Source organism: Microcaecilia unicolor, chromosome 5 (genome assembly GCF_901765095.1).
Source record: "Microcaecilia unicolor chromosome 5, aMicUni1.1, whole genome shotgun sequence".
In the NCBI taxonomy this organism is placed as follows: domain Eukaryota; kingdom Metazoa; phylum Chordata; class Amphibia; order Gymnophiona; family Siphonopidae; genus Microcaecilia; species Microcaecilia unicolor.
In genome coordinates this window covers 317038377-317064532 of record NC_044035.1, presented here as the reverse complement: position 1 = coordinate 317064532, position 26156 = coordinate 317038377, and the positions used below count along the sequence as shown (strand labels likewise).

Sequence of the window (26156 nt, the reverse complement as noted above, 5' to 3'; positions counted from 1 at the left end):
CTAAATTAGCCCCCAATATTCAGTGCCTGGCCATGTCCAGGCACCGGCACTGACTATATATAGGCGGGGTCGGTGGCAGAGCTTAAGCAGGTCTAGCCGATATTCAGCTGGGGCTCTCAAAAGAATTATGCGGGCTATGACTGAATATTGAGCCATGTCCCACATAAGCCAAACCAGGGGCACTGAATCCAACTCTATCTGCTCTTCCCTGGCCTCTAAGAGGAGCCCAGCACCGGGTTCTGTCTCTCTTCTGCTCTTTTTGGGACCCTTGTGATTACGTTAACATGATCACCTGTCAGTAGCAGGAGAGAGATAGACCCTGGCGCAGGGACACCTTGGAGACCGAGCCGTGGAAATTTTGCCACCCCCGCACCCCCTCTTGGCGGCCCTCTTCCAGTTTCCTAAGATCTTCCTACAATTTTTCACAGTTTGCATGTGCCTTAACAACTATGAATAGTTTTGTGTCATCTGCAAAAAGAATCACCTCACTTGTCATTCCAATTTCTAGATCAATTATAAATATGTTAAATAGCACTGATCCCAATACAGATCCCTGGGGCACTCCACTATTCACCCTCCTCCACTGAGAAAAATGGCCATTTAACCCTACCCTCTGTTTTGTATTCATGTACCAGTTTCTAATCCACAACAGAACATCGCCTCCTATCCCATGGCTTTTTAATTTTCTCAAAAGTCTCATGAGGCAGTTTGTCAAAGACTTTTTGAAAATCTAGACAGACTACATCAACCGGCTCACCTTTATCCACATGTGTATTCATGCCATCAAAAAAATAAAGCAAATTGGTGAGGTATGACTTCCCTTGGCTGGATTTATGCTGAGTCTGTCCCATTAAACCATGTTTGTCTATGTGTTCAGTAATTCTATTCTTTATAATAGTTTCTACTATTTTGCTACTTTGTAGGTGGTAAGGGCTCATGCAGTATCTCTGTGCTAACTGGTCAGTGCATGGTAATGTAGGTGTGCTACCTGGTTAGTACAGGAACATCCACTTTCCACCCATGACACACCCCCTCAAAACCAATTAGAAATAGTTTTTTAGCACATGGTTGGCACATGCACATTTTGGAACTGCCACAGGACACCTGAGCCCATCCCATAGTACTCCATGTTAGCGCCAAACGTAGCTTACTGAAAGGGCCCGTTGATAATTTGCAGTATGTCAAATCAAAATGAAATGTGTTAATAGAGACTTAGATCAAGGGTGTCCAGCATCGGTCCTCGAGGGTCACAGTCCAGTCAAGTTTTCAGGATTTCCTCCATAAATATACATGAGATCTATTTACATGCACTGCCTCCATTGTATGCAAATACATTTCATGAATATTCATTGTGGAAATTCTTTAAACCCAACCCGGCAAGTGCTGAGGTTGGACACCCCTGTCTTAGATCTTCCTCCCATGTACACCCTACCTTGATTTTAGATTGAAAAAAAAAATGCACTCAAACATTGCGCACATATATAATTTTATACTATTGACCCACTAGTGGCCATAGACAACTCAGACAAATTAAACTGTTTATGCTGATGCTAATTCTCCTCACAGATCCTTGACAAAACAAATCAGGATGCAGTATTGTCTCTAAATTCAACTTCCAGGTTTACAATTCAGAACAAAATAAATATTTGCCTTCAGTTTATGCAATTCTTTGTTTTTTTTAGCTCCAGTTGGCTAAATGTTTCAAAATGGAAGCAGAATAGGCAAACCACTTTTGAATAGGCAAACCACTTTTGATAATATAACCCAGAGATTTGTAAATGAAACCAGCTATCAAGGTGTTTGTATTCAAGATCTAGCACTGGAATTGTTACCATCTAAAAGTAAAAACAAACAAACAAACAAAAACACCTCTCATGCTTCTATTAGGGCTTTATTCCTCAAGTGCAATTTTTTTTAAAGACGCCACTAACATGATTTCTTTTTAAATTTATGTCTTGTAATAAATTGCACTCACAAAAGTCATTCTGTTGCAAGCTCTGTTTGCAAAACTTGTTGAATTCCAGTCAACAATATATCACTATAATAAAGAACAATACCAATGACAGAAAGCCACCTAGATGATTTTAAAATTAAGTCAACAAAATCATAAATATGCTAAGGAGACAAGACAGGGCTAAGAATTATTATATTATTCTGAGGATTATACCATTGTGGCAAAATGTAATATTGCCTTTGGCAATTTAGTGCTTGATTTTCCAGCAATGATGGGTCAGTCAATTAAATAACTGAACGCATATTTAGGGTATGATTTTTCTGGTTCTGCAAAACAGATATTTTTGCAGGCTTGGTGGACATTCAGATCTGCCTGTAGTGGGAGGAGCAAAAAAATCATGTCATTCATGCCCACATGCTCTTGCATGTATCTTAAAATCTATCCTGCAGTTAAGCTCTATCCAGCTTCTCCAGTGAGCTGCATCAGTGCTTGAAAAGTGGTAATTGTGCTCCTGGCCTCAGGCAAGAGTAATATTATTCATCTGCCATCTGGAGCTGTGCTGCTCCATCAGAATTCCACCTGCAAATATCATTCCTTCTTTCCATTAGTTATTCCTATTTTCCCATTCTTTGTCACTTCTTTTTTTATCCCGTCTCTTTGATCCCCCATGTTTACTCCTTTCATCTCCCATTTACAATCATATTTATCTGTTATTCTACCTTACTGCCTTCCATCCCCAATTGATCCTCAAACAACTTACATGGCATATTATTATTAAAATGATATAATGCCCTTATATTTTCAACTCCCATTAACATTCTCTAGAGCATCCTGACTCTCACCATTTCTACTTCATGCACTTGTATGCCCACCTCTTCCAGCTCTTCTCAGATTCACCTTTGACTTGTTTTCTTTCTGCTCTGATTGTCTCTGAATCCTTTAAATGCTTCTCCCTGCAGTCAGTTCCATTCCCTGTTCTCCACCCAAGAAACTTCTCTGCACTTTTCCAACCTACTCCCACATCTTCTAACCTTAACAACCTGAAACCACAATCTTCTTTTTCACATAATTATACGTACAGTGACACATGCTGTATTGCATATCAGCACCAATGTTTTTGTTTTTGCTTATTTGCAATTTAATATACCACCTTTTGTTTTGCACAAAATGTACAATGCAAAACTAAGGAGCATGGAAAGGAACTCCAAAAAAAGGAAAGCAAGAGATGTAGTTAGAGGGATAATACACTCAGACACTACTGTTTCTCTGTTATAGGTGGACATGCTTTGTGAGCAGGCAGTGTTGCCATTGTTGGTTAGGGACATATTCAGGGGTCTTTTAACTAAGCTGAGGAAAAAGGGGCCCTGTGCTGGTGGCGGGAGCTGTTTTCCCCACGTGCCAGGGCCCTTTTTACCGCAGTGGGTAAAAAGACCCCACGCACACATGGCCATGCAGTAAGAGAACTCTTACTGCATGGCCATGTAATGGTGAGCCCTTACTGCCTCCCACTGAGTTGGCGATAAGGGGTCCTGCGCTAACCTATGGTAACCGGGCAGTGACAGCGATGCCTAATTACTGCCAGGTTATCACCACACAAGTCATTTCCAGGGGTTTTCTTTCCCCCCTGGAATGGTGTGCGCTCAGGGAGGGACTACCGCTGGAAGCCATGTTGGGCCAGTGGTACGCAGCTGATGGTAGTCCCGAAAGAGAGAGTGGTAAGCCTGCATTGGGCTTACCGCTGCTCTGTAAAAGGGCCCCTCAGTTGGGTAGTTCCTTTAATTCCTTCAAGACGTACAGAATATCAGGCTGAAAACACCCTAAAAGAGATACATTAATGAGGAATGGAATATATGGGCATCTCTAGCATTTAGCACACACTTATTTTTAGTGCGCACTGCAAATGCTAATGCACCTTTGTAAAAGGACTCCTTAATTAGCTACTTGGCACTAAATTGGCACTTAATTGGAGATAAGTATCAGTAATTGATGTTAACAGACTCTAATTGGCAGCAATTAGCAGCTGCTCACGTGACTGACTTATGTCCTATTCTGTATACTGAGCACCTACGTTCTAAAACAATTCACTCTGCTAATTTCTCTTATCAAGGCACCAAAATTTGGAATTCTCTTCCTAAATCAATCAAGTTTACAGATGATTACCTAAGTTTTAGAAGTCTTCTAAAAAAACGTTTCTTCAGTCCGGCCTTTCTGAATACAAAGAACTCTATTTGAATTTTACCCACACCCTTTTCTTAAACTCGTTCCCCATCTAGTCCTGCCTAATTATGCTCTCACCTTTCCACCCTTAATTATTTGTTTGTCCTTGAGATAGTCTAAATCCCTGGTTACTTACTGCACGTGTATCAATTTGCTTCTTGAAGATATTGTAATTTGCATTATATTCTGTACATTATTATGTTTTAATCACTTATTGTTTGCTTGTCAGCCACATTGAACTTGAGTCTATTTTGGGCTAATGTGGGGTATAAATGACATGAATGAATGAATGAATGAATGAATGAATGAATAAATAAATAAATATGTAACTGCAAAGGGGGCATTAACATGGGTGTTACTACTCATCCTTTATAGAATGTTTGCATTTACGTGGAGTGGAAGAGTAGCCTAGTGGTTAGTGCAGTGGACTTTGATCCTGGGGAACTGAGCTCAATTCCCACTGCAGCTCCTTGTGACTCTGGGCAAGTCACTTAACCCTCCATTGCCCCTGATACAAAATAAGTACCTGATATATGTAAACCACTTTGAATGCAGTTGCAAAAACCTCAGAAAGGCAATATATCAAGTCCCATTTCCCTTTCCCTATTTGAGATTCTACATTGAATGTTGCTGTTGCTACTATTTGAAATTCTGGAATGTTGTTACTATTTGAGATTCTACATGGAATGTTGCTATTCCACTAGCAACATTCCATGTAGAAGCCTGCCCTTGCAGATCAGCAATGCAGCCAAGCAGGTAAGTGCTCCTCCTCTCATGACCACACAGTAACAGCAATCTTACCAAATGGTCATAGCTATTTTCAACCTTTTTTACCCACTACGGTAAAAAGGGCCTCAGCATGTGTCAAAAATGGCCCCCACTGCTAGTGCAGGGCCCTTTTTACCGCAGCTTTGTAAAATGACCTCTAAAGCACTTATATGCTACCGTAAAGGATAGTATGTAGTATATTACATGTGTAAGTATTGCTATTCTATGAATAACTGAGTGCACCCAGTTATAGAATTGCCCTTTATATCTCTCATAGTACCAAGATGGCCTTACTGAGATGTACTTCTCTCTTGGCAGCTATTACACATGTATTTGGATAAAAAAGGGTGCCTAGGTGCTAAGCAAATATGTGTCCTATGCAATAACACTTAATTTTCCTACATCTTAACTCACAACATACTGTAGGTGCTAATATTATGGGGGCTACCGTCTGCACCTATGCTAGCCCAGTTATAAGTATTTATATTCCTACTCTAGTCAACACTGTTCCTAATCAGAGTGGATGACTAACCTAATGGTTAGAGCAGGGGGTTAAGAACCTGGGGAGCTGGGTTCATTCCCACTGCAGTTCCTTGTGACCCTGGGCAAGTCACTTAACCTTCCTTTGCCCCAGGTACAACAGCTGAGATTGAGAGCCCACTAGGGACAAAGATAACATCTGGAGTTAATAAACGTGAACCATATTGTTCGTATTACAGAAAGGCAGTATATCAAATCCATGACCCTTTAATTGCATTCTTTGTACCAAGTACTTTAATAGAAATAAAATAAAACAGAAAAAAAGAAAATAAGATGATACCTTTTTTATTGGACTAACTTAATACATATACATTTTTTGATTATCTTTTGAAGGCAACCCTTCTTCAGATCTGATTTTCAGAAATAGATCTAGAAGAAGAACTCACAGCAGCCGTTTTCTACCAGGAGCTGCTAGGGGAAGAAGCAAGTGGTGTTTGCTTCTGCCCAACCAACTCCACTGGACCACCAGGGAGAAAGAGGTAGGCCTTGGGGGCCTACGAGTGAGTGGGTGAGGTGGGCTAAGAGGAGGGGTCTGTTTTGGGGGAAGGGGTATGCTTTTGAGGGGGAGGTGCTAGGAGAGGGTCTGCTATTGGGGAGTTCTGGGAAAGGGCAACCCTTCTGTTTGGGGGTGGGGCTAGGTCACATTTATAGGGGTCAGGAGAGGGTAGGACATTGTGTTGTTGGGAGGTGTATAGAAAAGAGAATAGCTCAACCACAGATTTGGCCAACATTCGAAAGCTTGTGGGTACTGACTGATATTCATTGCCAGCACCTGCATAGCTAAGTGACCAAAGGTAAGACTGCTGTTTATGTGGTCCTGTTTGGTCACTTAGCTATGCAGATGCCAGCACCCACTTAGCTACCATTTCCTTCCTGACTCCACCTCTGGAGCACCCCTCTCCTGCCCACTTTTAAAATAGCCAGTTAGGATCGATGATTATGTGCTGCTGATAATTAGCAGCTGGACCACAGAGCAAAATGTAAGCAGGCAGGAGCCTCTTCTTCATCTCAAATCACTTTGAATATTGACCTGTAAACATTCATATGCCTTATGTACACATAAACGTAAGTGCTTAGGTTAAGGAACTGGCCTGTATAGGCACTATAACATTTGAATACATACACTGCAGTTACTTTCAGGCAATAGAAACATATAAATATAGAAACAGGACTGCAGATAAAAGCTGATTTTATCTGTTCCTTTTCCTAAGTGATCCCACATGCTTATCCCATGTCTTTTTAAATTCTGACACAGTCCTCGAATCCACAACCTCCACCGAGAGGCTATTCCATGCCTCCACCACCCTTTCTGTGAAATAATACTTTCTTAGATTACTCCTAAGCCTATTCCCTCCTAACTTCATCGTATGCACCCTCATTCCAGAGCTTTTCTTCAGTTGAAAAGGCTCACATCCTGTACATTAATGCCCTTGAGATATTTAAATGTCTCTATTGTAGCTCCTCTCTCCCTCCTCTCTTCAAGACCGCTTACTAATTATGTAGCCGCCCTCTGGACCAACTCCATCCTGTTTATATCTTTCCATAGGTGCGGTCTCCAGAACTGCACACAGTACTCTAAATGGGACCTCACCAGAGACTTATACAATGGCACTCTATAAAACTGAGTTTTTTTCTTTCTTGCTCTAAGAGTCCCTCACTTTCCAGCCATACCCAGATCACAAGCCAGATGTACACAGATTTGTGTCTATGATAGAAAGCTTTATGCATCTGGCCACGTGTATCTTAACTGCACTTCACCTAGGGTTGTGACAGATGGTTAGTTTAAATTTTGAGTTAAAGAGAATAAAATTGTTTTAATGCCTACATACTACGCTTGTATTTGAGTTACAGCATAGAACTTTAAAGCTGAAACTGTGCTATAATTATCCACACTGAATACAAGACACAGTTTTTTTTTTTTTAATTCCTGTCCAATGACCAAGCGAAAGCCTACTTAGACTATGCTTTTTTAAAAATCTGATTCCTGTTCCTGATCTGAACAAGCGATCCAGTGTTAAGACAAGTGGCAAGTTTGGAAGAACCGGCACTAAAAGGTTGCATGCAGACATAAAAAGAACATAAATTTACATCAAATTTATTTATTTATAGCACTTGATACACCGCAAGTGATCCCTAAGGTGACTATTACAGGTACTTTGCATTGTCCCTAATGGGCTCACAGTCTAAGTTATATATTATACCTGGGGCAATAGAGGGCTAAGTGACTTGTTCAGGGTCCCACAGAGCTGCACAGGGAATTGAACCTGGTTCCCCAGGATATCAACCCACTGCTGATCTCTATCATATCTCCCTTCAGCCATCTTTTCTGCAAGCTGAGGAGCCCTAGCCTCTTTAGCCTTTCCTCATAGAGAAGTCATCCCACCCCCTTTATCATTTTCATTGCCCTTCTCTGTACTTTTCTAATTTCACTATCCAGCTCATTTTTGAAAGTGATCGCCGGCCATTTTCCGACATAATTCGGGAGATGGCCGGTGATCTCAGAAAAGCGGCCAAATCGGTATAATCGAAAGCCGCTTTTTTGGCAACATCGCCGCTTTCCCGTTGCGTCGCCGGCCAAAGTTCAAAGGGGCGTGTCGGTGGCGAAGTGAAGGTGGGACATGGGCGGGTATGGGCGTGGCTACCAGATGGCCGGCTTTCGGCGATAATGGAAAAAAAAACAGAGATAAGCAGTATATCGCCGGGTTTACTTGGTCCTTTTATGTTCACGACCAAGCCTCAAAAAGGTGCCCCAAATGACCAGATGACCACTGGAGGGAATGGGGGATGATCTCCCCATACTTCCCCTGTGGTCACCAACCCCCTACCATACTAAACAAATAAAACTAAAAACCTTTTTTGCCAGCCTGTATGCCAGCCTCAAATGCCGTACTCACCTCCATGACAGCAGAATGTGTTGTATCCTCCAACAGCCCTTCCCTGGTTGCGATGTGGCTCTCGGGTGAGTGTGACACCTTTTCTGTTAGGTGCCCTGCAGAGTCACATCAGCAATGCATTGTGGTGGGTGTAGGGTACTGGGCTCTACTCCCATGGTGCTTTTCCCCCCTGCTAACTGGGTTCAAAGTGTGCCCTGTTTTGTTACCGGTAGTCCATGAGGTAGTGGCCATTTGTTTTAGATCCCTTTCATGTGTCACCCACGTTAGAGAACATTATTACCTTGAATGTGGCTGAAAGAGGGCATTGTACACCATTCTGCCAGCTCTGACCTACTGCTAATCTCAGTACCAGGGAGACTGTTTGCCAGTGGGGCACAACCTCTGATCTGCAGTTAACTGTGAGTAAATGTGGTTATTTAAATAAAGGACTTTTTCAAAGAGATTAGTCTTCAGGTGTCAACTGGTGTGCCAAGGTTATACAGCAGCAACAAGTCCTAGAGGCCTGCGTGTATGCAGGTCCCTGGTGCACGTTTAGTGGGTGCCGCAGTGCACTTAAGGCAGGCGGACCCAGGCCCAACCACCCCTACCTGTAACACTTCTGCTGGTAAATGGGAGCCCTCCAAAACCCACTGTACCCACATGTAGTTGCCCCCTTCACCCCTAAGAGCTTTGGTAGTGTTGTACATTTGTGGGTAGTGGGTTTTGGGGGGGGGGTTTGGGGGGCTCAGCACCCAAAGTAAGGGAGCTATGCATGTGGGAGGTTTTTCTGAAGTCCACCGCACTGACCCCTAGGGTGCCCAGCTGGTGTCCTGGCATGTCAGGGGTACCAGTGCGCTACAAATGCTGGCTCCTCCCACAACCGAATACCTTGGATTTCGCCGGGTTGGAGATGGCCGGCATTTTTTTACATTATCGCTGAAAAACAAACCCAGCCATCTCAAACCCGGCGAACTCCAAGGCATTTGGCCGGGCTAAACCGTATTATCGAAAAAAAAAAGATGGCCGGCCATCTTTTTCGATAATACGGTTCTGGCCAGCTGTAGCGCCGCCGCCAACATAGATCGCCGGCGATCTATTTGGCCGGCGACGTTCGATTATGCCCCTCCACATCTTTTTTGAGATGGAGTGACCAGAATTGCACACAGTATGCCAAGTGTGGTCGCACCAAAGAGTGATACAAAGGCATTATAATGTCCTCAGTTTTTGTTTTCCACTCCTTTCCTAACAATAGCTAACATTCTATTTACTTTATTAGCCACTGCCACACACTGAGCAGAGGGATCCCTTTTCCTGGTTGGTACTGCTAATGTGGAACCTTGCATCATGTAACTATAGTCCGGGTTCCTATTTCCCACAAGCATCACTTTGCACTTGCTCACATTACACGTCATTTGCCCTGGGGCGTAGTCAGAGAACAGATTTTGGGTGGGCCTAGGTAAGAAGTGGGTGGGCACCAAATGTTCTCCCCCCCCCCCCCCACCACCACCACCAAAAGAATATCTCCAGCTGGCAGGAAAATGCTTCTTTCCACCTTGGCAATCTGCAGCAGGCATGCGCTGAAAACTGAGCATGCGCAGGTACCAGTATTGTGGAGAGTAGAATTTTGTTACTATCAGGGGAAAGTCTTCAGCTGGCAGAGCTTGGGATCTCCACCAGCTACTGCTAAACATGTGCTACTGTTGGGTGGGCCTGAGCCCTAAGTGGGTGGGCCCTGGCCCACCCAGGTCCACCTGTGGATACACCACTGCATCTGCCATTTGGATGTCCAGTCTCCCAGTCTGATAAGGTCCTCTTGTAATTTTTCACAAGCCTCTTACGATTTAACAACTTTGAATAACTTTGTGCATCAGCAAATTTAATTACCTCACTAGTTACTCCCATCTCTAGATCATTTATAAATAAGTTAAAAAGAAGCAGTCACAGCACAGACCCCTGGGGAACCCCTCTATCTACCCTTCTCCATTGATAATACTGACCATTTAACCATATTCTCTGTTTTCTATCTTTTAACCAGTTTTTAATCCACAATGGAATATTACCTCCTATCCCATGACTCTCCAATTTCCTCTGGAGCCTTTCATGAGATACTTTGTCAAATGCTTTTTGAAAATCCAGATACACAATATCAGCTGGCTCACCTTTATTCACATGTTTGTTCACCCCTTCAAAGAAATGTAATAGATTGCTGAGGCAAGGTTTCCCTTCACTAAATCTATGTTAGCGTTGTCTCATGAATCCATGCTTTTGAACATGCTGTGTAATTTTGTTCTTTATAATAGTCTCTACCATTTTGACTGGCACCGATGTCAGGCTCACTGGTATATAATTTCCTGGATCACCTCTGGAAATTTTTTTAAAAAATTGGCGTTACATTGACCACCCTTCCATTTTCCGGTACCATCCTTTATTTTAAAGATAAATGACATATTACTAACAATAGTTCTGCAAGTTCATTTTTCAATTCTATCAGTATTCTGGGATAAATACCATCCGGTCCAGGTGATTTAAATGACTTTAAATGTAGTTAAGGGTATGTACAAGAAGTATTTGCCACATATTCATAGTATAAAATTATTTTTATTGCACTTATGTTGAGCTCTAGAATACGAATTATGCCTATTCTCATAACTAGAAACAGAAGAACTTGTCAGGAATGCTGTAAAACTCCAAGCTGTTAACAGCAGAATGCCAGGAAAGACAGCTAAAAGTATACTCTTGAGTGGATAAGTGAACAAGCTCAATGGGAAACTGCATATAGCCCTAAGTAGAACTGGAATTTGCTTAGGAAAGCAACAAGTCTTTTGTTCAGTTGACAACAGTTATTACAATTAATTCATTTTTGTGATTGGTATTTGCACTGACTGACAAGGTGTTATTTCACTTCAGCAAAAGTTAAATCGGTAATATCTACATGTGAAAAAACACTGAGCTCACTACCACTCAGCAATATAAAGCCTGTCTACTGTACTGTCTACTCAGCAGTCACCTGTCAAAACTACCTCCTCCCATTCTTTTGACTATTATATTTTGGAATGGGGTGGTAGGAAGGGTTTGGATGTTATTAAGATGGATGCAGGCTGTAGGCCCACATGAGTAAGGTGTTTTTGGGTACTCTGCAACAGTTGCATTGCTAATTCCAATCATTTCCAGCACCTTTAGGAAGGAAAACAAAGAATCCACAGGAACTAATGGAAAAGCAAAACAATTGTACACAAATCACATGGGACTTTGGCCCAGTTCCTTAATCCAGCCCTTCTGGGGAGAAAAAACAAATTCTGACAGCACTTTTGGCCAGAGGATTTGCTGGAACTTTTTATTTTTCCTTCCAGAAGTCATTGGAAGATGTAGCATTTCAAAAGAAAGCAAGCAACAAATCATTTTTAATATTTGCTTTACTTATACCAGAAATTTAAAAATGTCCCATAGCAGCGAGAGTAAAAAAATAACTGCCCAGTAAATGCCACTTAATATCAGCAGTAGGCCTGCACAATAGAAATGTATCCTGCCCAGTTAAATAATTTTGAATATTGGGCCCAACCTTTTTTTCTTTTTTTTTTTACTGTCTGATAGCCACTATTATCTCAAATGTTTTCAGTTTCTGAAGCAGAATTTACTGAAAATCCCAAATAGAAACTGTGTAAAAGATAAATCTAAAACTAATGGGGCGCATTTACTAAGCTACGCTAAAAAGTGGTGTGCTATTTTTAGCGCATGGGTTTCCCACATACTGAAGCCACTTTTAGCACATCTATAAAATCGCTGCAATCTCTTTTTTTCCTTTAGGTGCTCCAGCACTAATCCTCGGTCTCCAAACACGCCCCCCATGCTAAAAAAAATAAAATCTATATCTTAGCGTGTGGCTACCACGGGATACCTGAGTGTGTCCCGCGGTATTCCCTTTTTAACCTGTAGTAAGCATATGCTAGTGTTTACCGCAGCTTAGTAAAAGATCCCTAATATTTTGCACGTGATAAAAAATGATATTTCAATATCATGGCAGGAAAAAAGCATCTGGCCCACCATTTCTTCCTGGTTGTTCCAAGGAACAATGGTCTGGCAAAATATATCTCAGCTGCCATCTATACAAGCTTGATGAAATGTAGAATATCAGTTTTATTGACTTCTCTGTTTGGTTCTTTTCCATTCTGGAGAGAGGAAAGTATAAGTTTCTATCACTAAACAAAACTTGAAGGCTCTCTACTGCATGTCTTCTTCCCAACTTTCAACTTCATTTTTAGTACCACCCTCTATATCCATCCCAAGCATGCTTAAACGTCTCTCAAAGTATTAGCTTAATCTGTTTATTCAAGATGCATAACCAGGGCTGCTGAGAGGGGGGGGGCAGGGAGGACAAAATTCCCCAGGCCCGAGCCTCCAAGGGGGGCCCGGCGCCGCAGTCACACCCGCCCTCCTTCGTCGACCGTCTGCCACCGGGCCAGGCCACCTGCATTGAAATCACAGACAGACATCCATGTGCAAGAACAGCGTAATGGTTAAAGCAGCCAGGTGCAAGCCAGACCAAAAATCCTGAGGTTGTTGGGTCAAGCATCACTGCAACATTTTTTTTTTTTTTTTTTAATTTTGAGCTCTCCACTCAGTGGAGAACTGCTCAATCAGAGCACCTTTCTGTAGCCTGGATGGGCCAAGTACCAGATTTAAATATAGATGTCCATCTTTTTGCACATGGATGTCCCTTCCCCTTCTTCAATCGGAGCTCAACTCCCATCTTTTGGCCCCTCCATGGTCCAACCCTAAACACTATCAGACCACTCCCCCTTGCTATATGAACATACTCCAAAGTTTGATGTCCATATTCTGGCTTTGTAAAATCAGTATTTGGATGTCCATGCAATATGGGTGTCTAAATGTTGGTATTCAGACATCCAAAACACAAATAGAACTTCTAAAATGAGCACCACTGCAAGAAACACACAATGATTGGCTAAAAAGGTAAGGAAATATTGTTGGACTATAGATCCCCAACAGGAAGGAAGCCTTTTTGGATGAATGAAACTTTTAGTTGATTGTAAGAAAGGTAGTCAAGAATTCCGTTAGTGCAGACATTGTTTAGTACGAGTGACTGGAATACAGTATCATCAATTACTACCATAAACTCCCATTTGTATCATAAAATAATTTTGCACTGTTCAGTTCAGTAAAATATTAAGCATACATCCAGGCTGAGTGCACATTTATTTATCCATAGCTATTTATAAATGTATTTGCCGGAACATAAAAGATACCAATTAAATATTAAGACACCAGCCATGTTCTTTCACTGACAAGCAGATGATCAAAAGCCCCGCGCTGTTCCAAACAGCGCTCTAAAATAGCGCTGGAACAGCACGGGGCTTTACCGCACCAATGATCAGAAATAATTGCATGCAAATTTAAGCACGCAATTATCTCTGATCATGGGGTAGAAGTGCAGGAGAATTGTGCCTGAGCATGCGCTCAGCACAATCCTCCTGCACTTGTTTGACAGGTCTGGGCTGTCAAAAGCCCAAACCTGTCAAACACAGGGGCTGGAGGTCCATGTGACCACCAAGCCCCAGCTACCCCTGCCCCAAGCAACGGGGGCTGGAGGTCCAGCAGACCTCCGATCCCCCCGCCGACCCCCCCCCCCCCCAGGTTCAGGGAGGGCTGGAGATTCGGTGGGTCTCCAGCCCCCCTAATTCCCCTCAACAAACAGTCCCTGGTGGCCTAGTGGGCGACCAACCAACCAACCAACCGCCGGTCCCCTCCCCCCGATGATCCCCTCTAGTCCCCCAGTGAAGGGTCCCTGGCGGTCCAGTCCCCCATACCCCCCTACCTTGTGGGTTGGAGGAGGGAGGGTAGCCTGCCTCCCTCCTCTTCCTGCGATGCTGCAAAATTGCGGCACCCAGCCCTGCCCAGTGTATCCCTTATATGGTGTATAACCCCGCCCAGCGCATCCCAGGATACACTGGGCAGGATTGTGCGCCGCCATTTTGTGGTGTCGCAGGAAGAGGAGGGAGTCAGGCTACAAGGTAGGAGGACTGGACCACCAGGGATCCTTCGCTGGGGGACTAGGGGGGGCTGGAGACCCACCGGATCTCCAGCCCTCCCTGAACCTGGGGGGGGGGGGGGATCATTAGGGGGGACCGGTGGTCCAGCGAATCTCCAGCCCCCCTGTCGCTGGGGGGGGGGGTTAGTTGGTCACCCACTAGGCCACCAGGTACTGTTTGTTGAGGGGAGTTGGGTGGGACTGGAGACCCACCGGATCACCAGCCCTCCCTGAACCTGGGGGGGGGGGGGATTGTCGGGGGGACCGGAGGTCCGCCGGACATCCAGGCCCCTGTCGCTGGCAGGTTTGCTGTTGGGGAGAATGGGGGTCTGCCAGCATGCAAATGCATGCTGGACAGGACTCATCATTCCTCAACAATGATCTGCAAACCCTAACACCAGCTCAGAGCTGGCATAGGGTTTACCACGGCCAGCGACCCAATCTTTGGTGCGCTGGCCGTTGATCATTAGGGATGAATATGTTTAGCCCTGTTTAGCATGCATTTGCATGCTAGTTGCGTTCAGAGCCATCGAGCACGTGAAACAACGCACTTGAGGGCTCTGATCATGGGGCAGTAGCAAACGCCGGCGCTAGTATGGCGCTAACAGCCTCTAGCGCTGGCGTTTGCTTCTGACCTTCCCCCTGTGAGTGTGTTGAATTCTCATAAAACTGGAGGTTGTTGGCAGTGTGTTTGAGCAATCAGGTGAAATTGCACAGGTCAAAGTTATTTGGTAGGTTTTACCCTTGCTTATACATTCACAGGCGGTGTTCTAGATTTCAGTTTTGATAAAGGCTAAGGAAAGCTATTGTTACAGAAGAACATACAAACTGCCATATTGTCTTAGATCAAAGGTCCATCAAGTCCAGTATCTTGTTTCCAACAGTGCCCAAAGCAGGTCACAAGCACTTGGCTGGATTCTAAAAAGTAGTTAGAGTCCATGCTGTTTATCCAAAGGGTTTGTAATGGATTTTCCCCAAGTCTACATTATTAACAGGTAGAGAGGAAGCAACATATAATAGCTCTTTCCATTTGAGAAAATGGTAGGTTTGGATTTTTTTTTTTTTTTTTTTAAGGAGAGGAATTTTTTAAATTTATGTATTTATTACCTTTCCACCATGTCTATTCATTTTTCTATTTTTACAACTGTCAGGGTAAAGCAATGCATGTACAGTGATACAAACTGAGAGCCAATCCATTAGATACTAGTAGCTTAACACTTTTCTGCTTTTATTGTAATGCAATCTCCGTAAACCATGAACTCTGGAAATAAAACAACATTAACAATCACCGTTTAGAAATATTTTATTAGAAGTATTTATCACCCAACTTCTCAAAATCAATTCTATATTTTCAAATGAGGACAAATTGCTATTTGCATTGCAATCAATAATACTGTATTTCCGTTTTTTTTTTAAATATGAGATGCAAGGAGCTGTCTTTCTGCAGCTGCATCAATCCAATTTCAATAAAATTCATTATTTAATAAATATAATCCTCTTAGTCTATGCAGGAAAACATCATAAAAAATTCAGAGGTTTTCATGGTCTCCAAGAACTTACATAAAAGTATTTTCTTTTTTTTTTCTTTTACAAATACTATACTAAATAATTTTTTTGTCATTGCTAGTCACACAATAAAAACTGTTCTAGTTATTTTGTTTCTATAATTAAAATTCAACCAAAATGTGTTTTTATTTGCCTCTTTAAATCATTTATTTCTAACAGGGGAAAAAGGAGAGAAAATCCTCATGTAATACATAATCCATACATCTGTGGTTTCCTTCTGACTAGGGTAGACACCATATGTTTTTCATTACCATAATAGCCTTAAAGAACCTGTTCAGTCAGAAACACATATGATCCTTTTATTAGTGGTCTATAATTTAAATGGATTTTGCCAGAAAAGACCAACTAGAAAGGACTGATAGACACAAAGGTCTGATGCCCCCTCCCCTCTTATTGATCCCTGACAGCACAAATTCAAATCCCACCCATTGAGGTGGGACCTAATGCAGTCTGGTAATTGGTCACACGTGAAACAACTGTTTAAGGCCTGGAAAGAGAAAGTCACTTCTCAAAAAGCTTTTTGATTTAAAAGAAAAAAAAAAGAATAAGTTATTTCCGAGCAGCAATTTCTCGTCCCTTTAACTAGTGCAACTTTTTCTGAGGCTATGATGAAAGTTTCCCAGTAGCTGTTTACTAAGCTATGCTGTAGGCACACTAGCATTTTTAGCACGCACTAATGCTAGAGACACCCATATATTCCTATCGGTGTCTCTAGCGTTAGCATGTGCTAAAAACACTAGCACACTTTAGTAAAAAGGGCCCTAAGATTTGTGTAAGTTTTTTTTTTTTAATATAACATATTTTACCATTTTGATCTGACACAGTCACCAGTGCTTAATTTAATCCACGTGGAGGGGCATATTCGAACGGCGCTGGCCAAATAGATGGCCGGCGCCGCAAAGAGCAGTCCCGAACCGTATTATCGAAAAAGCTGGCCGGCCGTCTTTCGTTTCGATAATACGGTTGGGGGGCTGCCAAATGTTAGAGATGGCCAGGTTTGAGATGGCCAGCAACGGTTCTCGCCGATAATGGAAACTAATGCCGTCGATCTCAAACCCAGCCAAATCCAAGGCATTTGGTCGTGGGAGGAGACAGCATTTGTAGTGCACTGGTCTCCCTCACATGCCAGGACACCAACCGGGCACCCTAGGGGGCACTTCTAAAAATTAAAAATAAAAATAGCTCCCAGGTGCATAGCTCCCTTACCTTGGGTGCTGAGCCCCCCAAATCCCCCCCAAAACCCACTCCCCATATCTCTACACCATTACCATAGCCCTTATGGGTGAAGGGGGGCACCTAGATGTGAGTACAGTGGGTTTTGGGGTGGTTTGGAGAGCTCCCATTTACCACCACAAGTGTAATAGGTAGAGGGGGATGGGTCTGGGTCCACTTGCCTGAAGTGCACTGCACCCACTAAAAACTGCTCCAGGGACCTGCATACTGCTGTCAGGGAGCTGGGTATGACATTTCAGGATGGCATAGAGGCTGGCAAAAAAGTTTTTTTTTGGGTGGGAGGGGGTTGGTGACCACTGGGGGAGTAAGGGGAGGTGATCCCCGATTCCCTCCAGTGGTCATCTGGTCATTTGGGGCACTTTTTTGAGACTTGGTCCTAAAACAAAATGGACCAAGTGAAGCTGGCGAAATGCTCCTCAGAGCCGGCCTTCTTTTTTCCATTATCAGCTAGATTGTAAGCCTACTAGGAAGAGAGAAAATACCTGTATATAATATATGTACAGCATTACATATGTCTAGTAGTGTTATAGAAATAATTAGTAGTGGTTGAATAGCCAGGTCTTTAGAAGTTTTTTTGAAGACAGGGAGAGAGGGATGGGAAAAGGGCCTGTGGTAAAAATGAAACCAGCGAATGCTTCAAACCAGCCTGAGCCCTTCACGCCACCCATTGATTTAGCAGTAAAGGCTCATGCGCTACACATTCGATGACTGGGCAGCGCATGCCAAGTGCCGATTATCGCCAGATCAGGCGCACATAGGAGGAAAAAAATAAATTGCATTTTCTACCTGTCTGGCCACCTTACGATCATCATATACAAGCCCCACTCTTCTTTCATGCAGAGAAGTGCTTCACCCTTTAAATTGTACTGCTCCCTCTGATTTTTGTAGCCCAAATGCATGCCTCTGCACTTTTTAGTTTGAAATCTTAGCTGTCAAATTCTGAACCATTCTTCAAGCTTTGGTAAGTCCCTCCTCAGGTTATCCACACCATCAGGAGTGTCAACAGTATTGAAGATTTTGGTATCATCAGCAAAGAGACAACATTACCAGACAGCCCTTCTACAATATCACTGACAAAAATGCTAAAAAGAATAGGATCAAGAACCGATCTTTGTGGTACAGTAGCATCCCTTTTTGTCAGAGTGAGCTCCATTTACCGCTACCCTTTGTCACCTTCCACTCAACCCAATCAGTCACTTTAGGATCTATACCAAGGGCAATCATTTTATGTGTATGTCATCTATGCAGAACTATATCAAAGGCTTTGCTTAAAATCTAACTACACCACATCTAGCATTCTCCCTTGATCCAACTTTTGGTCACCCAGTCAAAGAAATTAAATCAGATTTGTCTGAAAAGACCTGTATCTAGTAAAACCATGCTGCTTCAGATCCTGCAATCCACTGGATTCTGAAATCCTCACTCTACTCTGTTTTAGAAGCATTTCCATTAATTTACTTACCACAGTGGTCAGACTAACTGGTTTGTAGTTCCCAACCTCTTCCTTCCGCTTTTGTGGAAAGGAACCACATCTGCCCTTCTCCAGTCCTCCGGGACCACTCCTGACTCTAGAGAAGCATGAAAAAGGTCAGACAGCAGAGCCACCAGAACTTCCTAAGTTCCTTCAGTACCCTTGAATATATGCCATTTGGCCCTATTGCTTTTTCCATCTTCAGTTTAGCTTGTTCCTCACAACATACCGTATTTTTCGGACTATAAGACGCACCGGACCATAAGACGCACCTAGGTTTTAGAGGAGGGAAACAGGAAAAAAAAATTTTCCTGTTTCCCTCCTCTAAAACCTAGGTGCTCCGGTGCGTCTTGTCCAAGTTTTGGATCGCCGTCCCCTACTTACGCGATGCCATGTTCCCTGGTGGTCTAGTGACGTCGGGGCAGGAAAGAGCCCCCTCTTTCCTGCCCATCACGCTGCTCTCCGTGCTCCTGACTGCTTCCTGACGGTCTCGGCGAGATTCAAAATGGCCGCCAAGAATCTCGGCGGCCATTTTGAATATCGCCGAGACCGTCAGGAAGCAGTCAGGAGCATGGAGAGCAGCGCGATGGGCAGGAAAGAGGGGGCTCTTTCCTGCCCCGACGTCACTAGACCACCAGGGAACATGGCATCGCGTAAGTAGGGGACAGCGATTCAAAACGCTCTACCTTCGGACTATAAGACGCACCCCCCATTTTCCTCCCAAATTTTGGGGGAAAAAAGTGCGTCTTATAGTCCGAAAAATACGGTAGTCCTCTGAAAATCATGCAGGGTCTACCTCACTTCCATTCAGTTTTTGTATTAGTCAGCCAGTCCAATAAATAAGGAACCCTCAGGGCAGGAGAGATAAAGGATTACTTTTATCCCCTTTTCTACCTACAAATTAATCAAGAGGCTGGGGGAGGGGGGATAAAAAGAGTGTGAAGGATTTCATTCTTTTTTAGTTGAAACCTTTGTTTGTATGTTTTTAGTGGCTTTAAGCTTCCCTCTTAAAAAAATGAAAATGAAAAGCCACAAACAAAACAAAATGAAAACTAACCAATAATGAAAGAAATAAAAAATAAGTGTGCTCATCTTTAGGTATCATCAGAAGGAAGAAAAAAAAGATAACATTGCTTTTGTGTAGGGCACTAGTGAGGGCCCCATCTTAAATTCTGTGCTCAGTTTTGGAGGACATATCTTTGGAAGAATGGAACTGGTTCAGAGAAGAGTTTAAACAATACTAGGCCTGCAACACTTAAACAATACTAGGCCTACAACTCTACAAACCAGAATTTAGACACTCATATTGCTAAGGAAACAAGGTCAGGAGGAATTGAAATGTTTGAATATTGACAGGCATCAACGCAATGTAGAAAGGTGAAATTTCCCATAGGAAGGGAAATTCAAGAACAAGAGGTTTGATACGAAGCTGGAAGGAGAAAGGTTCAGGGAAAACATGAAAAAATGCTTCTTAACTGAGAGGATGGTAGACACAAAAACCATGACAACATCTAAACATGGATGTGTTAGAAATAAAGCACATTGTAAAGGCAGGTTAGTGGAATCAAATAGAACAAATGAGGTAAGCCTAAGGTCAAGCAAGCCAAGAGGATTTGTATAGAGCAGTGGTTCCCAAACCTGATCCTGGAGGCACCCCAGCCAGTCAGGTTGTCAGGATATCCACAATGAATATTCATGAAATAGGTTTACATGCAATGGAGGCAGTGCATGCAAATCCTGCTCATGAATATTCATTGTGGATATCCTGAAAACCTAACTGGCTGGGGTGCCTCTAGGATCAGGTGTGAGAACCACTGGTATAGAGTTTGAGGCTAAGACCTGGGGGATGGAGCCTGCACTACATCAAAATGGCTGCTAAGTTCTTGGCTCTTTCCTCCAGATTGACATTATATGTCTCAACTGACAATTTCAGCAAATAAGTATTCAATACTGCATTTGATTGGCTCAAGATTTTGAGAATCAAGCAAAATAAGGTAGAAGTAGCTTTTGGAAGAGGAAAGAGACAAAAACAGGGCCTCCCAATACTGATCAAGGTGGCAGTACCATGGGAGCTTCAAGAGGCGAAGAACATCCCAATGGCTGGTTTTGGGGAGTTTTGCTCTTTGGTATTTTTTTTTTAATGGTTCCAAAAGAAAAACACATTGAGTACAAAACCATTGTGCAGGAATTTAAATAAACGTGAAACAAATACAAATGACTCTGGTAAAAAACAGAATGGTGAATTTGGGTAAAATACTTTGAGGAAGGGGGTTTTGATGATGGTTCACATATGGGAATTTATATAGCACAGAAACAGGAAGAGAAAAGACTGAGTAGATTTGGTGGACCAATTGGTCTCTATCCCCTAGATTCTATATAGGTCACCCAAAGTTGGGTGGCCAGGGCAGATGCATGTGCAAATTAATTAATCATGTGCCAGCAATCAATAATTAGAGTTAATTGGCAACTATTTGGATTTGCATATGCATCTGCCCTTGTCACTTTTCTATAACATCTGTGCCTAAATTTCATAGCACACAACTCAAAAGAGGCATGGCTATGGGAGGGGCATTCTCAAAAGTTAGGTGTGATGTTATAGAATAATGTCATATCCACGCCTAAGTTCAGTGCCAGCATTACACCAGGTTTCAGCAGGCATAAATCCAGTGCCCAGCATTAGTCATAAGATCCACACTAAGTTAGTATTCTACAAAGGATGAGCCTGCTTAAATTGCTTATGGCTACTCAACCACTGATATGCAGTAGCACTTAACCAGGCAGTGCCTCTGAATATTGATTATGACTAGCCATGTGGAAAGTAGGCAGGTCAGGAGCAGAAAAGGAGGTGGAGTTGGGGAGGACCCGGTAACTGAGGGTGCCAGCAATATTCTGTGGAAGCACCAACATAGCTAACCGGGCAAATTTAAGACAGCTTTGAAGCTGTCCTAAATTCAGCCAGATAGCTATGCAGTACCCAGCTGAATATTGGTCAGGACCCGCATAAGTGAAAAGTGTCCTATGCTTCTCTCAATCCTCCCTCCTCACAACCCCTACAAGTCTAGACCACCCCCCACCCCCACCCTCGCGCATCCTACCCCTGTAAGGGTAGTACCTCGAGGCTGCCAGAAGAGATCATGGCAGCCATTATAGAAAGCCAGCTGGTAGGGGCAGGAGCGAGTGGGTTTCACTCCTGTTCCATCATGCCACTAAACTACCAGGGACTTCAGCTAAGCCTATCCTGAGTAAGAGAGTGTTTGGGTGGAGGTCTAGCATTGTGGGGGATGCATAGGGAGCTGCTCTTAATGGGGTGCATGGAGTGGGTCTAGCCTTGTTTGGGGTGAATACATGGGGGCAAAGGGCACTTTTCTTTATTTGTGGGTCTTGGCCAATTCAGTTAGGGCCCACATAACTGTCTTATGCGGGCATCAGCTGAATACTGGCTGGGACTCACATAAGCTCTGGTGGCCAGCATCATTACAGTTAGCCCTGGACATTCAGTGCTGATGCGCAGACATGGCCTGGCACTGAATATCCTGGGCTAATTTAGCCAGTGATGGTCAGTGTTTAAAAAAAACACTGTTCAATGATGACTCAATATCGGCCAGAAAATTATTATAGATTTTACTTGTTAACTTTATTCAAGACATCTAACAAAGCAAGTCTAGATGCAAAGTGAGAATGAATAAGATAAGTAGTCAACTGACAGCACTCTACCAGAGGATAAGAGGAAATTGCAAGAAGAAAGTAAAGACTATTTTAAGCAATTTTTGAAGTGATCACAAATTAAACAGAATTAAAAAACTATTTGATAATAGAATGGAAAAATTAGCATATTTAATTCAGATTGTAGTGCCAGAACACCCTTTTCACTCCCAACACACCGGGAATAAGTGGTTTTCCATGCCTGAGATTTCTTCAATCATCTGTGATTTTCCATTAGATCATAGGTACTTTGCATTTGGAACTATTAACTTAAAAAGATTAGAAGTAATGCTGAATTTTGCTTTTTGGTTTCTGATCAACATTGCCAGCTTCAAAAAGTTTTATTTTTCAGTTTTGCATTTGCTCCTCAAGTACACACTACAGGTGTCCTACAGCTGAGCTACATATTCTCAGTCAGACACTAGCATGCAAGGTTATAACCCCAAGTTATCGGTTTTGAAATTACTAATTACTAGTTCAGTACATCAGTCAAGATGGATAAATAAATTGTCATTAGGTAGAAAATGGTATATTTTCCCTAGGCTTCCACTGAGTCTTAATAAGCATGGAGAGCATGACCTGCTCCTAATTTAGTTTGTGCTTTCCAACTCATGTTGTCTCTACAATGTTTACTTATGGATGTGCTCTACCTGTGTAACGTCTTTCATCTGAGTCCTCAATTAGCAAGATTTATGAAAGACTTTCTTGCTTTCTTCACATAAAAACCAATTTCTTTGACCTATGCCTTCCACAGTTATAGTTAGATTTGGTCATCCATGATCATTCTTGTCAGCACCCTCTGACTGTAATCCTTAATTTCCCACTTAAGTTGTTTTAGTGATATCACAGGCTATAATGTGTGTCAAATTGGCATTAATATGTGCTACAACTCTAGCATGGCTTGTTAAATTGAATTTTCCATTAATGCATCCTAAACACTATTTCTTAGCTTATAATCACATTAATGCTGTTCATTAATGACAGTTAACTTGACTCAAGATCTATAGTAAACTACCTGACCAAACATCATATGCTAATGCACACACTGATGTTCACCTTACTGCATCTGAGACCTGAAGGCTTGACTTAGGATCCTGTATAAATAATGTGAAAAAACTCCTCAATACCAAACTCGCACAACTATCCAGTGATGGATACAATTTAAGGTAGCAGTAGCAGAATAGAATAGGTGCACAGATTTCACTCAAAAGAACCTTACCTTGATTATTGATTATACTGTTGAGCAGGGACTGTCTTTTTCATGTTGATTTGTACAGCGCTGCGTAAGTCTAGTAGCGCTATAGAAATGTTTAATAGTAGTAGTAGTAATTATGTTGCGGAAGCAGCTTTGAATACATAGAGTCCCTGAAGCAGGTCACCGCGTGGACTACATTTACCTCGTAATTGATTAACTCTACATAGCAGATAAGTGTTGTCTTCATTTTATTAATTAACACTGAGGTCAATGATATAAACCTCATACTGCCCTTCAGAAAACTCTTACCATTAGGAATAACCAGGCCCTTAATAGGGAAGGAATGATCCCTAGTCACTCCCTATATGCTGGTGCCAGTATCCAGAATGATGCTTGCTGACCCAAAGTCCCTAGTGTGAAGGGTCTACTTGGAATTTTAGATCTGGGTGGGATTTTCATCTAGGATGGGTTTTAAAAGTGCATACTTTGGGAGAGGGGAGGGAACACTGGGCAGAAGGAAAGAGGAAGAAAGATGATGTGCTAGGAACACTCATAGGAGCCATCTCTATGGGTGCTTGCGCATCCCCAATATTGAGTAAACTCTTTGACTGTCTCTTCTCTCCCCCCAATATCCAGCTTTGCCCATCTGCCTCTTCTCCTCCAAAATATCCAGCCTTGCTCCTCTGTCTGACCCTCCAAATATCCAGCATTGTACCTCTGTATCTTCCCTCCCCATCATCCTCTCCCTTTCCTATCTCCAGCATTGCCGTCTCTCTCTTTTTCTTCCCCCAGCCACAGAAAGAAAAAGAAGCTGCCTTTCTGCCAGACCTGCTGCCTCTCCGATTCAGCGGCCGTCGGTGGACAGACACTGTGCGCGGGGCCATGAAGCTCTGCACGTTGCTGACAGTTGTTCTGATCCCACCCCCTATGATGCAGCATCCTGTTCAGGCAGGATTCCAGGAAGTGATGTGCAGAGCTTTATGGCCAAGAAGGTTATTTATGGCCCTGCACACAATCTGTTTGTTGACAGCTGCTGAATCGGGGAACAGAGAGTCGGACGCGGGCGCGGGGTAGCATGGAGGGGAAGCTCCAGTTTATATTTCATGCTTCTGCTAGATTGGGAAGCACAAAGCAGCACTCCAAAAGAGGAGAGGAAGGATGCATTTGGACTGGGGAAGCTTAGCCTCCCCAAGCCTCTTATACGGGGCGCCTATGAGTATGGGCCCCTTTTACAAAGTGGTGGTAATCCTAATGTGGGTTTACCGCTCAGTGAAAAGGAAGTACCGCCAGGCTACCACTGCAGCCCGGCAGTAGTTCCCACCTCCAGCGTGCTGTCATATCCGGCGGCACTACAAAAATATACCCAGCGGTAATCGGACAGTGCCGTGAGCTGCTTGGTTAATGCTGGGTTAGAGCAGGGAACCCTACTTCAATGGGTAGCAGTAAGAGCTCCCCCCCAATAAAAAATGGCCACATGGCAAGTGCTTCACTTGTCACACAGCCATTTCCTCAAAATAAGAAAGACCTACCTTTTGCCCTCTGTGGTAAAATGGGGCATCAGCGTGCATCACAAATACACGCCAACCCCAGCGTAGGGCCCCTCTTGACGCAGCTTGGCTAAAGGGGCCCTATGTGCATTAACAGCATGGTTGAATATGTGTAATGCAGTCAGCTGTTGCTGTTAAACACATTAACTGCAGTTAAACACATTAACTGCAACATGGTAACTTGCACGATTATTATTTACTAAAGCTTAAGTCATAATCAGAGACCCACATTTAGGGGTTTATCTATTGAGCTGTGCCAGATGTTTAATGTGTCAATTAGCATGCAATAACATTTAGGGGGTAATTTTATAAGGGTCGCCTAAAGTTAGGTGCCAAGATGCAGCTTGCTAAGTGTGAATTTTTTAATGGTATTGAATTTTTTAATGGCATTTGGCCACTCAAAATCTGTTATAGAATACTAGTGTATGTCAGCATTCATGTGCCAACATTTTAGGCATGTAACATGCCACGCCAATAGCAGGCATAAATGCACATGAATAAATGTAGCAATTTAGCATGTCACAGCATTCTGTAAGTTATGGACTAGATTAAATAATTGATGCCCAAATTTGGGTGCCCCCCCAAAAAAATGCACACTGAGCGCTATTCTAGAAATGGCGCATAAATTTGGTTGCCACCTATAGAGTAGCGTGTAGCACCAGAATCCATGCCTAACTTTTGGTGCAAGGATTTTCACCTACTAAAACCCGGTGTAAATCCACATGCATAAATTAGGTGCGGATCTCACGAATTCTATAATACTGCATCCGTCTTTTGTGAACGCGGATGACTCACCCATGCCCCTCCAATGGCCACACCCCTTTTCCGTTAGGCTCTAAGGGGTTCTTTTTACAAAAGCACAGTAACATTTTAGAGATGACCATAGGAATATATGGGCGTTTATAGCATTTAGCACGTGCTTATTTTTAGCATCCGCTAAAAACGCTAGCGTGTCTTTGTAAAAGATCCACTAAATGATTTGTGCGTACAATATAAAGAGGAATTTAAGATACTTATGCTAGCCTACAGGGTTCTGTTTGAATT

At 42.9% G+C, this 26156-nt stretch overlaps 1 protein-coding gene across 1 annotated transcript in view; it reads right to left on the bottom strand.

Annotated features, from left to right (window-relative positions):
- ZNF536 (zinc finger protein 536) overlaps nt 1–26156 on the bottom strand; it is a 635757-nt gene that overhangs the window by 233903 nt on the left and 375698 nt on the right. The window lies entirely within an intron of this gene.